We start from the raw sequence: 12,621 nt of genomic DNA, 5'->3' as shown, positions 1-12,621 counted from the left end.
TCATAAAAATTTAAAATGTAACATAGTCTGTATATTTACTAATTATAACTGAAACATTGGGAGCATATCAGATACATAAGTCTTAATGATAAGTATAGAATCTAAGTGGATAAAGAAGGCAGTAGCTCAACAGAGGGGAAGGAAAAGAAAATTTCTCCTCTTGGTACATTACACTGTGCACCTTCAATGTTGTATATCGAAGAGTGAAAATGGCAACATACTTAAATGTAGTAAAGATTTACCTAGAATTCGAAATATAAGCTATAGAGTTTTTTCATAATAGGGTCAAGTATCTACCAAGTTATATGATGATCACATAATCAGTAGGGAAATCAAAACCAGTAGTTAATGATCAATGTTTATAATGCAACAGGATCTGCATTCTGAATAAGGGGGAACATGGTCAGAATAACATAAAAACCTTGAAGGCGGATAATAACATATTCTTTAGAATTTCATAAAATCTCAAGTCAATTATTTGAAGGTTCTGAGAGTTTATTTTATTTTATGTGCAGTGAACTGAATTGCCTTCAAATCAGAGATTTAAAAATGTAACAAATAACACCACATTATATATAAATTTTCAAGTGAAATATTTTCAAGACTATGGCGGATGTGAAAGGCATAATTATGGTTATAGCGAAAATGAAAAGTAATTGTGGAGAATATGTAGTTATACAAATGAATGTGGACACATAAATGAGTGGTAAATGTCCCAAAGAAGTTTTCTGCTGTATTCTAAAAGATAAGAAAGGACAGAGACAGTGAGATGATGGCCTTATGAGAGGTGGGTAGATGACATTAAAAAACATGAAAGAGGAATATGGATGGCTATAGATGAAGACAGTAATTCAAGGCAATATATGGAGTTGGTCTTTACTACTATTACTACTAATTTTGTACACTACTGGCCATTAAAATTGCTACACCACGAAGATGACGTGCTACAGACACGAAATTTAACCGACAGGAAGAAGATGCTGTGATATGCAAATAATTAGTTTTTCAGAGCATTCACACAAGGTTGGCACCGGTGGTGACACGTACAACGTGCTGACATGCGGAAAGGTTCCAACTGATTTCTCATACAGAAACAGCAGTTGACCGGCGTTGCCTGGTGAAGCATTGTTGTGATGCCTCATGTAAGGAGGAGAAATGCGTACCATCACGTTTACAATTTTGATATAGGTCAAATTGTAGCCTATCGCGATTGCGGTTCATTGTATCATGACATAGCTGCTCGCGTTGGTCGAGATCCAATGACTGTTAGCAGAATATGGAATTTGTGGGTTCAGGAGGGTAATATGGAATGCTGTGCTGGATCCCAATGGCCTCGTATGACTAGCAGTCGAGATATCACAGACAGGAGTGCCTGCAATGATGGTGTACTCAATGATGAACCTGGGTGCACGAATGGCAAAACGTCATTTTTTTGGATGTATCCAGGTTCTGTCTACAGCATTATGATGGTCACATCCGTGTTTGGCGACATCGCAGTGAACGCACATTGGAAGCATGTATTCATCATCGCCATACTGGCGTATCACCCGGCGTGATGGCATGGGGTGCCATTGGTTACACGTCTCAGTTACCTCTTGTTCGCATTGACAGCACTTTGAATAGTGGACTTTACATTTCAGATGTGTTACGACCCGTGGCTCTACCCTACATTTGATAGGGATTTCAGCAGGATAATGCATGCCCGCATGTTGCAGGTCCTGTACGGGCCTTTATGGATACAGAAAATGTTCAACTGCTGTCCTGGCCACCACATTCTCCAGATCTCTCACCAATTGAAAACGTCTGGTCAATGGAGGCCAAGCAACTGGCTCATCACAATACGCCAGTCATTACTCTTGATGAACTGTGGTATCGTGTTGAAGCTGCATGGGCAGCTGTACCTGTACACGCCATCCAAGCTCTGTTCGACTCAATGCCCAGGCGCATCAAGGCCGTTATTATGGCCAGAGGTGGGTGTTCTGGGTACTGATTTCTCAGCATCTATGCACCCAATTGCGTGAAATGTAATCACGTGTCAGTTATAGTATAATATATTTGTCCATTGAATACCCGTTTATCATCTGCATTTCTTCTTGGTGTAGCAATTTTAATGGCCAGTAGTGTATCACAGACATCTTTGTAAGTAGTGAGACATCCAATTTGCATTATTTAGTTGCATTTGACTTTGTCTTCTCCACTTCCTCTTGTTGCTGTATTTTAGTTGTTAATTATTACCTACTTTTTGATTTACAAGACAGGATTAATGAGAATTTTTAAAGTATAAAAGAAGTCCAACTATATTAGATCAGATAGTAACTTTGGCAGAGACATAATTAGATTTTTCTGTAGTAGTGCTTCTTTCCATAGTTTAATAACAGTAGTTGTTATGTATTTAAAAAACTAATTCTATGTCCAGTTTTAAATGATGTGACAGTCACTCATATTTGAGGAGGAGAGGATTGGTGATAGTATTTTATCGTACATACAATGTAATTTCTCCCCATACAGGTAATATAGCTTCACCTCTTGAATTACTTACATTACATAGCATAAATATCTACATCACTTGTGCTTAAATAAGGAGTGAACCAAGCGAATACTGATTCATTAATGAGATTTTCACTCTGCAGCGGAGTGTGCGCTGATATGAAACTTCCTGGCAGATTAAAACTGTGTGCCCGACCGAGACTCGAACTCGGGACCTTTGCCTTTCGCGGGCAAGTGCTCTACCAACTGAGCTACCGAAGCACGACTCACGCCCGGTACTCACAGGCAAAGGTCCCAAGTTCGAGTCTCGGTCGGGCACACAGTTTTAATCTGCCAGGAAGTTTCATATCAGCGCACACTCCGCTGCAGAGTGAGAATCTCATCTGGAAACATCCCCCAGGCTGTGGCTAAGCCATGTCTCCGCTATATCCTTTCTTTCAGGAGTGCTAGTTCTGCAAGGTTCGCAGGACAGCTTCTGTAAAGTTTGGAAGGTAGGAGACGAGATACTGGCAGAAGTAAAGCTGTGAGTACCGGGCGTGAGTCGTGCTTCGGTAGCTCAGTTGGTAGAGCACTTGCCCGCGAAAAGCAAAGGTCCCGAGTTCGAGTCTCGGTCGGGCACACAGTTTTAATCTACTGATTCATTATTACCATAAATGGGGAATTTCTGTAGCACGGGTAGCTTAAGCACACAATTGATTGACTTAAACAAATCACAAAAAGTGTAATTTTTATGCAGTTAGTGACTCTGTAAGTAGTTGTCATTTTAGAATGGCAGTTTGGTAATTAAATAATGGAAAGTCCAGATTGGAATCTAAACAATATTATGAAAAGGATAAACTGCTATCACGATATAGATGACACATTGAATTGCAGATAGGCAAGATGAAGAGATTGCTACATATAAACAAATAAGCTTTCAGCCAAAGCCCTCTTCAGGAGGAAAAGCACACACATTCATACAGACAAGCACACCTCATACACGTGTGACTGCTATCTTCAGCCATTCTGACCAGACCGCAGTAGAAATCTTCGTACATCTTCGTACATTTAAATTTGATGATGGCGGGACGTCAGCTGGTAAAATTTTTTATTGAAAATGAGACTCCTCCAGCTGTATTTAAGATTTCATATTTATTTGGCTCCTAGTTTTGATGTTGCGTTAACATCATCTTCAGGCCCGTACACTTTGATGATATCAACTGTGTGTGGCTGAGTACTAGAAGTCCTCAGTGAGACCAATACAGAGTATGTATTGGTCTCACCACGGACTTCTAGTACTCAGCCACACATGATTGATATCACCAAAGTGTACAGGCCTGAAGATGACGTTGACACAACATCAAAACTAGTAGCCAAATAAATATGAAATCTTAAATACAGCTGGATGAGTTTCATTTTCAATAAAAAAAAAAAAAATGCAATAGAAATGGTTCAAACAGGAGCAACAGCCCAGAATGTGGTGGGGAGGGATAGCAAGGTATGTGGGGGGGGGGGGGGGGGGGGTTGGGGTAATTGGTGCTGCCTTGCAGAGCATACAGTGATTAAATGGTGGCAGGCAAGTGCTGTCAGGTTCAGTGCCTGGGGGAGGGGGCAGGCAGGAACAGGGAGCGGAAAGAGAGAAGCAGAGAAGGGAAAATACTGGTGGGTGTACTGGCAGAAAGCAATGCACAATGGAGACTGTAGTTTTAGTCTAGGACGATTTTGGGAGCGGAGAATATGTTGATGTGGGAGGTTAGATTTTGGGCAATAGGTTGGAGGTGTTGATCAGTGAGGGCTAAAATTCTTTTAGTAAACCAGCTGCAATGGGGCATCTAGAATTGTTGGATTTGAGGCTTTTGGGAACCATGTAGAAGGTGTGTGTGTGTGTGTTTTTCAGTAAATCAGCTACAATGATTCAGGGCTTTGGTTGGAAGGATTGGTGGCAAATAAGTGTTTCCACTGCAGGGGTCAGGAGAAGGAGAGTAAGTCTCTGACAAGTCCTACATGGTTAAATTTGGCTGCAGGACTGGAGGTGAGGCCTTTGGATAGGACTGAAACATGTGTGAGTTGAGGATTTTGGTGGAAAGGTTAACGACAGTGTTGTGGGATTGTTTTGCCTCTGGATTTAGTGGAATGTTGGAAGGAGTTTTGGGGGATGTAACAAGCTGAAAAAGTCAGCTAATCAGGGTCTGGATGCTATGTGGGGTTGACGAGGAGGAACAATGTAGACAGGATAGCAGTTGAATATTGGTGCCCCAAGATCGCAGTTAGCAGGCTGCATAAGTTGTGGAGTTGGTGCCTGGAATGCTCTTCTAGGAGATGGAGAGCAAGGGATTCAGTTTCATTGATGTGATGTACACTGGGGGGACCAGAGTCATGGGATACCTCGAACTATCATCCCGGACCTCCTTTTGCTCTGTGTAGTGCAGGAATTCAACATCGCATGGACTCAACAAATTGTTGGAAGTCTCCTGCAGAAATATTTAGTATGCTGCCTCAATAGCTGTCCATAATTAAAAAGGGGTTGTTGGAGCAGGACTTCGTGCGTGAACTGATCTCTTGATTATGTTCCACAAATGTTCGATGGGCTCCATGTTGGGCAGTCTGGGTGGCCAGAATCATTCGCTCAGACTGTCCAGAATGTGCTTCAAACCAATTGCAAATGGTTGTGGCCCAGTGATATATCACATTGTCATTCATAAAAATTCCATCATTGTTTGGGAACATGACTGCAAATGGTCGCCAAGTAGATGAACATAACCTTTTCTGGTCAATGATAAGTTCAGTTGGACCAGGAGACCTAGCTGATTCCATGTAAAAACAGCCCACACTATTATGGATCCACTACCTACTTGCACAGTGCCTTGTTGACAACTTTGGTCCATCACTTCATGTGGTCTGCACCACACTCAAACCCTGCCATCAGCTCTTACCAACTGACACTGGGACTCAGCTGACCAACCAGACCACAGTATTCTAGTCATCTAGGATGCAATCAATATTGTCATGAATCCAAGGTGATGTCATCCTTTTAGCAAAGGCACTCACTTCTGCTGCCATAGCCCATTTACGCCAAATTTTGCCTAACTGTCCTAAAGAATACATTCGTCTTATATCCCACATTGATATCTGTGGGTATTTCATGGGTTTATTTCATGCAGTGTTGCATGTCTGCCAGCATGGACAACTCTAAGCAAATTCTGCTGCACTCGGTCATTATGTGGAGGCTGTTGGCCAACACACTGTCTGTGGTGAGAGATATGTTGTTGTGGTCTTCAGTCAAGACACTGGTTCGATGCAGCTCTCCATGCTACTCTATCCTGAGCAAGCCTCTTCATCTCCGAGCAGCTACTGTAGTCTACATCGGTATGGCCGTGCGGTTTGAGGTGCCTTGTCACAGACTGCGTGGCCCCTCCCTCCAGAGGTTCGAGCCCTCCCTCGGGCATGCGTGTGTGTGTTGTCCTTACCCTAAGTTAGTTTAAGTAGTGTGTAAGTCCAGGGACAGATGACCTCAGCAATTTGGTCCCTTAGGAATTCACACACATTTGAACATTTGCAATCTACATCCTTCAAAATCTGCTTAGTGTATTCATCTCTTGGCTTCCCTCTGCGATTTTTAACCTCTGCACTTCCATCCATTAATAAATTTGTGATCCCTTGATGCCTCAGAATGTGTCCTACCAACCTATCCCTTCTTCCAGTCAAGTTGTACCACTAATTCCTGTTCTCCCCAATCCTATTCAGTTCCTCCTCCTTAATTCAGTATTCTACCCATCTAATCTTGAGCATTCTTCTGTAGCACCACATTTCAAAAGCTTGTATTCTCGTCTTGTCTAAACTATTTATCATCCATATTTCACTTCCATATTTGGCTACACTCCATACAAACACTTTCAGAAAAACTTCCAGACACTTAAATCTGTACTCAATGTTAACAAATTTCTCTTCTTCAGAAATGCCTTCCTTGCCATAGCCAGTCTACATTTTATATTCTCTCTACTTTGACCATCATCAGTTATTCTGCTTCTCAGATAGCAAAACTCATCAAATACTTTAAGCATCACATTTCCTAATCTAATTCCTTCAGCACCATCTGATTTAATTCAATGACATTCCATTATCCTTGTTTTGCTTTGTTGATGTTCACCTTATATTCTCGTTTCAGGACACTATCCATTCCGCTCAACTGCTCTTCCAGGTCCTTTGCCATCTCTGACAGAATTACAGTGTCACCGGCAAATCTCAAAAGTTTTTATTTCTTCTCCATGGATTCTAATTCCTACTCCAAATTTTTCTTTTTGTTTCCTTTACCACTTCCACAATATATCGACTGAACAACATCGGGGACAGGCTACAACCCTGTCTCATTCCCTTCTCAGCCACTGCTTCCCTTTCATGCCCCTCGACTCATATAACTGTCCTCTGGTTTCTATATAAATTGTAAATAGCTCTTTGTTCCCTGTATTTTACCCCTGCCACCTTCAGAATTTGAAAGAGAGTATTCTAGTCAATATAGTCAAAAGCTTTCTAAGTCTGCAAATGCTAGAAACTTAGGTTTGCCTTTCCTTAACCTATCTTCTGAGATAAGACGTAGAGTAAGTATTGCCTTGCGTGTTCCAATATTTCTACAAAATCCAAACTGATCTTCCCTGAGTTCGGCTTCTACCAGTTTTTCCATTTGTCTTTAAATAATTTGTGTTAGTATTTTGCAACCGTGACATATTAAACTGACAGTTTGGTAATTTTCACACCTGTCAACACCTGCCTTCTTTGGGACTGGAATTACTATATTCTTCTTGAAGTCTGAGGGTGTTTGGCCTGTCTCATACATCTTGCTCACCAGATGGAAGAGATTTGTCATGGCTGGCTCTCCCAAGGCTATCAGTAGTTCTAATGGAATGTTCTCTCTCCCGGGGCCTTGTTTCAACTTAGGCCTTTCAGTGCTCTGTCGAATACGAGGCGTGTTTTTTAAGTAAGTACCATTTCGAAATTTAAAAAAGATGTGCTAAGATATCTCAATAATTTTATTTTTACATGAAAGCCTGTACCTTAATCTATGCACTGAGGCCATTACAGTCTGATTCTTCCTCATTTACGTTGTGTACTGAGTGTTTAAGATGCCTCCGATAATCTTGAGTCCTGCCAACTGTGAAGTACGGTCTGTTATAAGATTTCTTAGTGCTAAAGGCCTAAAAGTGATCAATTCATTGTGAGATCTGTGCAGTTTACAGAGATAACATTACGAGTGATGGAATGGTAAGAAAGTGGGTGAGAGCATTTAAAGATGGCCACACAAATGTGCATGATGAACAATGGAGTGGGCATCCTTCGGTCGTTAATGAAAGTTTGGTGCAGGAAGTGGACAATAAGGTGAGAGAAAACAGACGCTTTATGATTTTGTCCTTGCTGGATGACTTTCCTAATGTTTCTCATAGTGTTTTGTATGGCATTGTGACCGAGAACTTGAATTACTGAAAATTGTGCACACGTTGGGTACTGAAAATGTTGATGGATGTGCACAAAACCAAACGTTTAGACAGTGTATTGACTTTCCTTGAGCGGTACCACAATGACAGTGATGATTTCTTAAGTCAAAATTGTTATGGGCGATGAAACATGGATGGTCTACATCACACCAGAATCAAAGCAACAGTCCATGGAAGTTGAGCAAGGGCATCGTTTTGCTGCAGGACAATACCCATCCGCATGTGGCAAATCAGACCAAAGATCTCATCATATCTTTTCGATGGGAAACTCTAAATCATCCTCCATACAGCCCAGATCTTGCGCCCAGTGTCTACCATCTGTTTCTGCACTTGAAGAAACACCTGGGCGGTCAGCATCTTCAAGATGATGACGAAGTCAAAACAGTAGTGATACAGTGGTTAAGAAGTCAGGTGGCAGACTTCTATGAGGAGGGTATTCAAAAACAGGTACAACGTTATGACAAGTGCCTCAGTATTGATGGAAATTATGTAGAAATGTAGATTAAGGTACAGGCTTTCATATAAAAATAAAATTATTGAGATATCTTAGCATGTCTTTTTTTAATTTCAAAATGGTACTCACTTAAAAAACACGTCTCATACTTCACGCAGTATCATATCTCCCATTTCATCGTCATCTACATACTCTTCCATTTCTGTAATGTTACTCTCAAGTACATCACTCTTGTATAGACCCTCTGTATACTCCTTCCACCTATCTGCTTTTCCTTCTTTGCTTAGGACTGGTTTTCCAACTGAGCTCTTGATATTGATCTTCTCTCCAAAGATCTCCTTAATTTTCCTGTAAGCAGTCTCTATCTTACCTCTAGTGATATCTGCTTCTACATCCTTAACTTTGTCCTCTAGCCACCCCTGCTTAGCCATTTTGCACCTCCTGTCGATCTCATTTTTGAGACATTTGTATTCTTTTCACCTGCTTCATTTACTGCATTTTTATGTTGTTTTTTTCTCCTTTCATCAATTAAATTCAGTATCTCTTCTGTTACCAAGGATTTCTACTAGCCCTCGTCTTTTTACCTACTTGACCCTCTGCTGCCTTCACTACTTCATCTCTCATAGCTACACATTTTTCTTTAACTGTATTTCTTTCCCTGTTCTTGTCAATTGTTCCCTAAAGTTCTTTCTGAAACTCTCTATAACCTCTGGTTCCTTCAGTCCATGCAGGTCCCGTCTCCTTAAATTCCTACCTTTCTGCAGTTTTTTCAATTTTTATCTACAGTTCATAACCAGTAAATTGTGGTCAGAGTCTACATCTGCCCCTGGAAATGACTTATAATTTAAAACCTGGTTCCTGAATCTCTGTCTTACCATTATATAATCTATCTGAAATCTTCCAGTGTCTCCAGGCCTCTTCCATGTATACAACCTTCTTTCATGCTTCTTAAGCCAAGTATCATCCTTGATTAAGTTATCCTCTGTGCAAAATTCTACCAGATGTCTTCCTCTTTGATTCCTTACCACCCAGTCCGTATTCACCTACTACTTTTCCTTCTCTTCCTTTTCCTACTATCAAATTCCAGTCCCCCATGACCATTAAATTTTCATCTCCCTTAACTATCTGAATAATTTCTTTTATTGCATCATTCATTACTTCAATCTCTTCATCATCTGCAGATCTAGTTGGCATATAAACTTGTACTACTGTGGTGGGTATGGGCTTTGTGTCTTACCTTGGCTACAATAATGTGTTCACTATGCTATTCATAGCAGCTTATCCTCGTCCCAATTTTTTATCCAGTATTAAACCTACTCATGCATTACCCCTATTTGATTTTGTATTTATAACACTCTATTCTCCTGACCAGAAGTCATTTTCCTCCTTCACCAAACTTCACTAATACCCACTATATCTAACTTTAGCCTACCCATTTTCCTTTTCAAATTTTGTAACCTACCTGCATGGTTAAGGGATCTGACATTCCACGCTCCGACCTGTAGAACACCAGTCATGCTGAGTCAAAAGTCTCATCCATGCACATTGCATGGCTGCATAACTGTGGGGATTGTTAGTGCAACGTCTCATACCCCAAATTCTTCCCGCCCATAATTATGAGTATAATTTTTCCTATCAATAACATTTCACCCTCATCCTGTCATATTTTCACGTGTTATTTTCCTTAGGTACCTGTGCCACACGAACTTATGAATCTCACCGATCCCTCCCCCATCCCCCTCTTTCCTGATCCCAACGTGTGCATTCTCCCATACCTCATCCATTCTGTCCTTTTCCAAGCATTTTTCATATTTTATGTACTTGTGCACATTTTTAAGTATTTGTATGTATTTTTGCATATCTAGATGTATTTTTGTGCATCTTTTCCTACTATCCAGCGCCACTCACAACCATCTAACACCTTCTTTTGCCTATTTCTCATGTCATTTCCTATCTCCCTAACTCCATTCTTGCCACAATGGACCCCTTCTCCATATTTCTCCACTAGATCATTGAAAGCTGCCTAAAGCATGGAATCTCCCACTCCCCCAATGGCCCAACCATGTGGATGCCTTTCTCTGGAACCCACCCCTCATTTTCTGTCCCTCACAAACCTGGTACTGCAAAAACAGGTATCATCCATGGCACAGGTATCAAAGACCAACTCTGCTACCTCTGCAAGATACTGCTACTGTGCAATCCCTACTACATACATCACATCTCTGAAATGGAATCCCTTGCACACCAGCATCTAGAACGGCATTCCAGGCACCACCTCCATAATTTATCCAGCCTACTGACATCCTACTGCTGCCTTGGGGCATCACAATTCAACCCCTATCTTATATGCAGTGTTCCTTCTTGTCAACCCTTCACAGCACCCAGGCCCAGCCTAGCTGACCTTTTCTGCTTGCCACATCCCCCAAAACTACCTTCCAAGATGTTACTCGATACAGAGCCAAAACAATTCCAGAACACTGTTATTGATCTTTCCACCAAAATCCTCACAGAAGTTTCAGTTCTATCCAGATGCCTAGCCTTTAGCCCTACATCCAAATTTAACCATGTTGTACTTGTCAAAGACCTACTCTCCATCTCCCAATCCCTGCAAGGGAAACATTTGTTTGCCACCAGTTCTTCCAGACAAAGCCAGCCTAATACCAACACTGAACCCGGCCTCTCCCAGCTCACACCACCATCCAATTGTGATTCCCCCCCCTCACCGCCACTCCCTACCTAACCTGGTCACTTGCCAGGAATTCTTTATCTTCCACTTACTTGGCCTCACCATCCTTGTCCAGGTTACAGAACACCAGCCTTTTGGCAGAAGAAAGGACAGCCACACATAGCCATAAAAGAGATCCTGACCCTATCATCCTACCTGCAGACCACCACTGTCATTATGAACCACAGTAAATACCTGGTGGAAGGCTTCTGCTAATTATCTGACACCTCTAACTATAAATTCTGCCACAATCATCCCATCCCAGAAGTGAAACCCAACTTCATATCCCTGTTAGAGCCTTAGGCCCTTCCCAGAACCTCTTCCCTGAATCCAACTCCCCATGCACCCACCTTCTATGTGCTCAGCAAAATCCACAAACTCAACAACCCTAGTTTCCCCTTTGTAGCTGATTATTGGGCTCCTATTGAATGAATTTTAGCTCTCATTGACAAAGCACCTCCAACCTATTGCCCGAAATCTAGCCTCCCACATCAAATATACAAACTACTTCCTTCACCAACTCTCCAACATCCCGACCCCTTTACTTCCTGAATTCCTACTCATCACTGTTGATGCCATTTCCCAATACACCAGCATCTCTCTTGCCCAAGGTCTTGCCAGAATTAAAGACTAGCTATCCCAATGTCCTTCACACTCCATATACACTACATCATTCCTCATACACCTTACTAACTATATCCTAACACCCAAGTACTTCTCCTTTCAAGGGAAGGTATACAAATAAACCCATGGCACAGCCATGGGAACCTGCACACCTAGAAGAAACCTTCCTAGCTTCCCAAAACCCCTCTCTGAGAGCTCCATCCTCATCTCTATCCACGTTAAGCTCACCTATCATCAACAGTCCCTACATTTCGATAGATGACATTCCTTCCACACCAGAAAATCTCTCCCATAAATCCTGGCCACCCAGGGACAGCATATCTCCAGTGACAGAAGCTTCCTTGCCTGTGTATGCTGAAGGTCTCAGAAAGGCCTTCACAAACGGGGACTCTCCCTCAAAACTTGTTCACAAACTGATTTCCTATGCCATATCCACCCCCCCCCCCCCTTCCAAATCTTCCCACCGTCCCAAAGAACTAGCTACAAGGAAGTGCCCCCTTCAACACTCACTTTCACTGCAGACTGGAACAACTGAATAACATCCTTCATCAGGGCTTTGATTATCTACCATCATGTCCTGAAATTTGTGACATCTTACCCAAGATCCTTCCCACCCCTCATAAAGTGGTGCTCCGTTGCACACCCAACCTCTACAATATCATAGTCCATCCATATACCACTCTCCATCCAAACCTCTCCCCACAGGGATCATATACATGTGGAAAACCCAGGTGCAAGACTAGCTCAATCCACTCATCTAACCTTTCCTTTTCCAGTCCTGTAACATGCTTATCCCCTTCCATCAGAGGCTAGGCCACCTGCGAAAGTAGCCATGTTATATCAGATGTATTACAATCATTGTTGAC

General features: G+C 41.9%; 2 protein-coding genes across 13 annotated transcripts in view; both read left to right on the top strand.

Annotated features, from left to right (window-relative positions):
• The window catches only part of LOC126457930 (juvenile hormone esterase-like), a 561,537-nt gene that overhangs the window by 42,695 nt on the left and 506,221 nt on the right, over positions 1-12,621 (top strand). The gene's annotated exons all lie outside the window — the stretch shown is intronic.
• The window catches only part of LOC126457928 (esterase FE4-like), a 133,054-nt gene that overhangs the window by 43,269 nt on the left and 77,164 nt on the right, over positions 1-12,621 (top strand). The window lies entirely within an intron of this gene.

This window comes from Schistocerca serialis, chromosome 2 (genome assembly GCF_023864345.2).
Source record: "Schistocerca serialis cubense isolate TAMUIC-IGC-003099 chromosome 2, iqSchSeri2.2, whole genome shotgun sequence".
Lineage (NCBI taxonomy): Eukaryota > Metazoa > Arthropoda > Insecta > Orthoptera > Acrididae > Schistocerca > Schistocerca serialis.
Note: the sequence above shows the minus strand (reverse complement) of the source record. Positions and strands in the feature narration are given on the sequence as shown.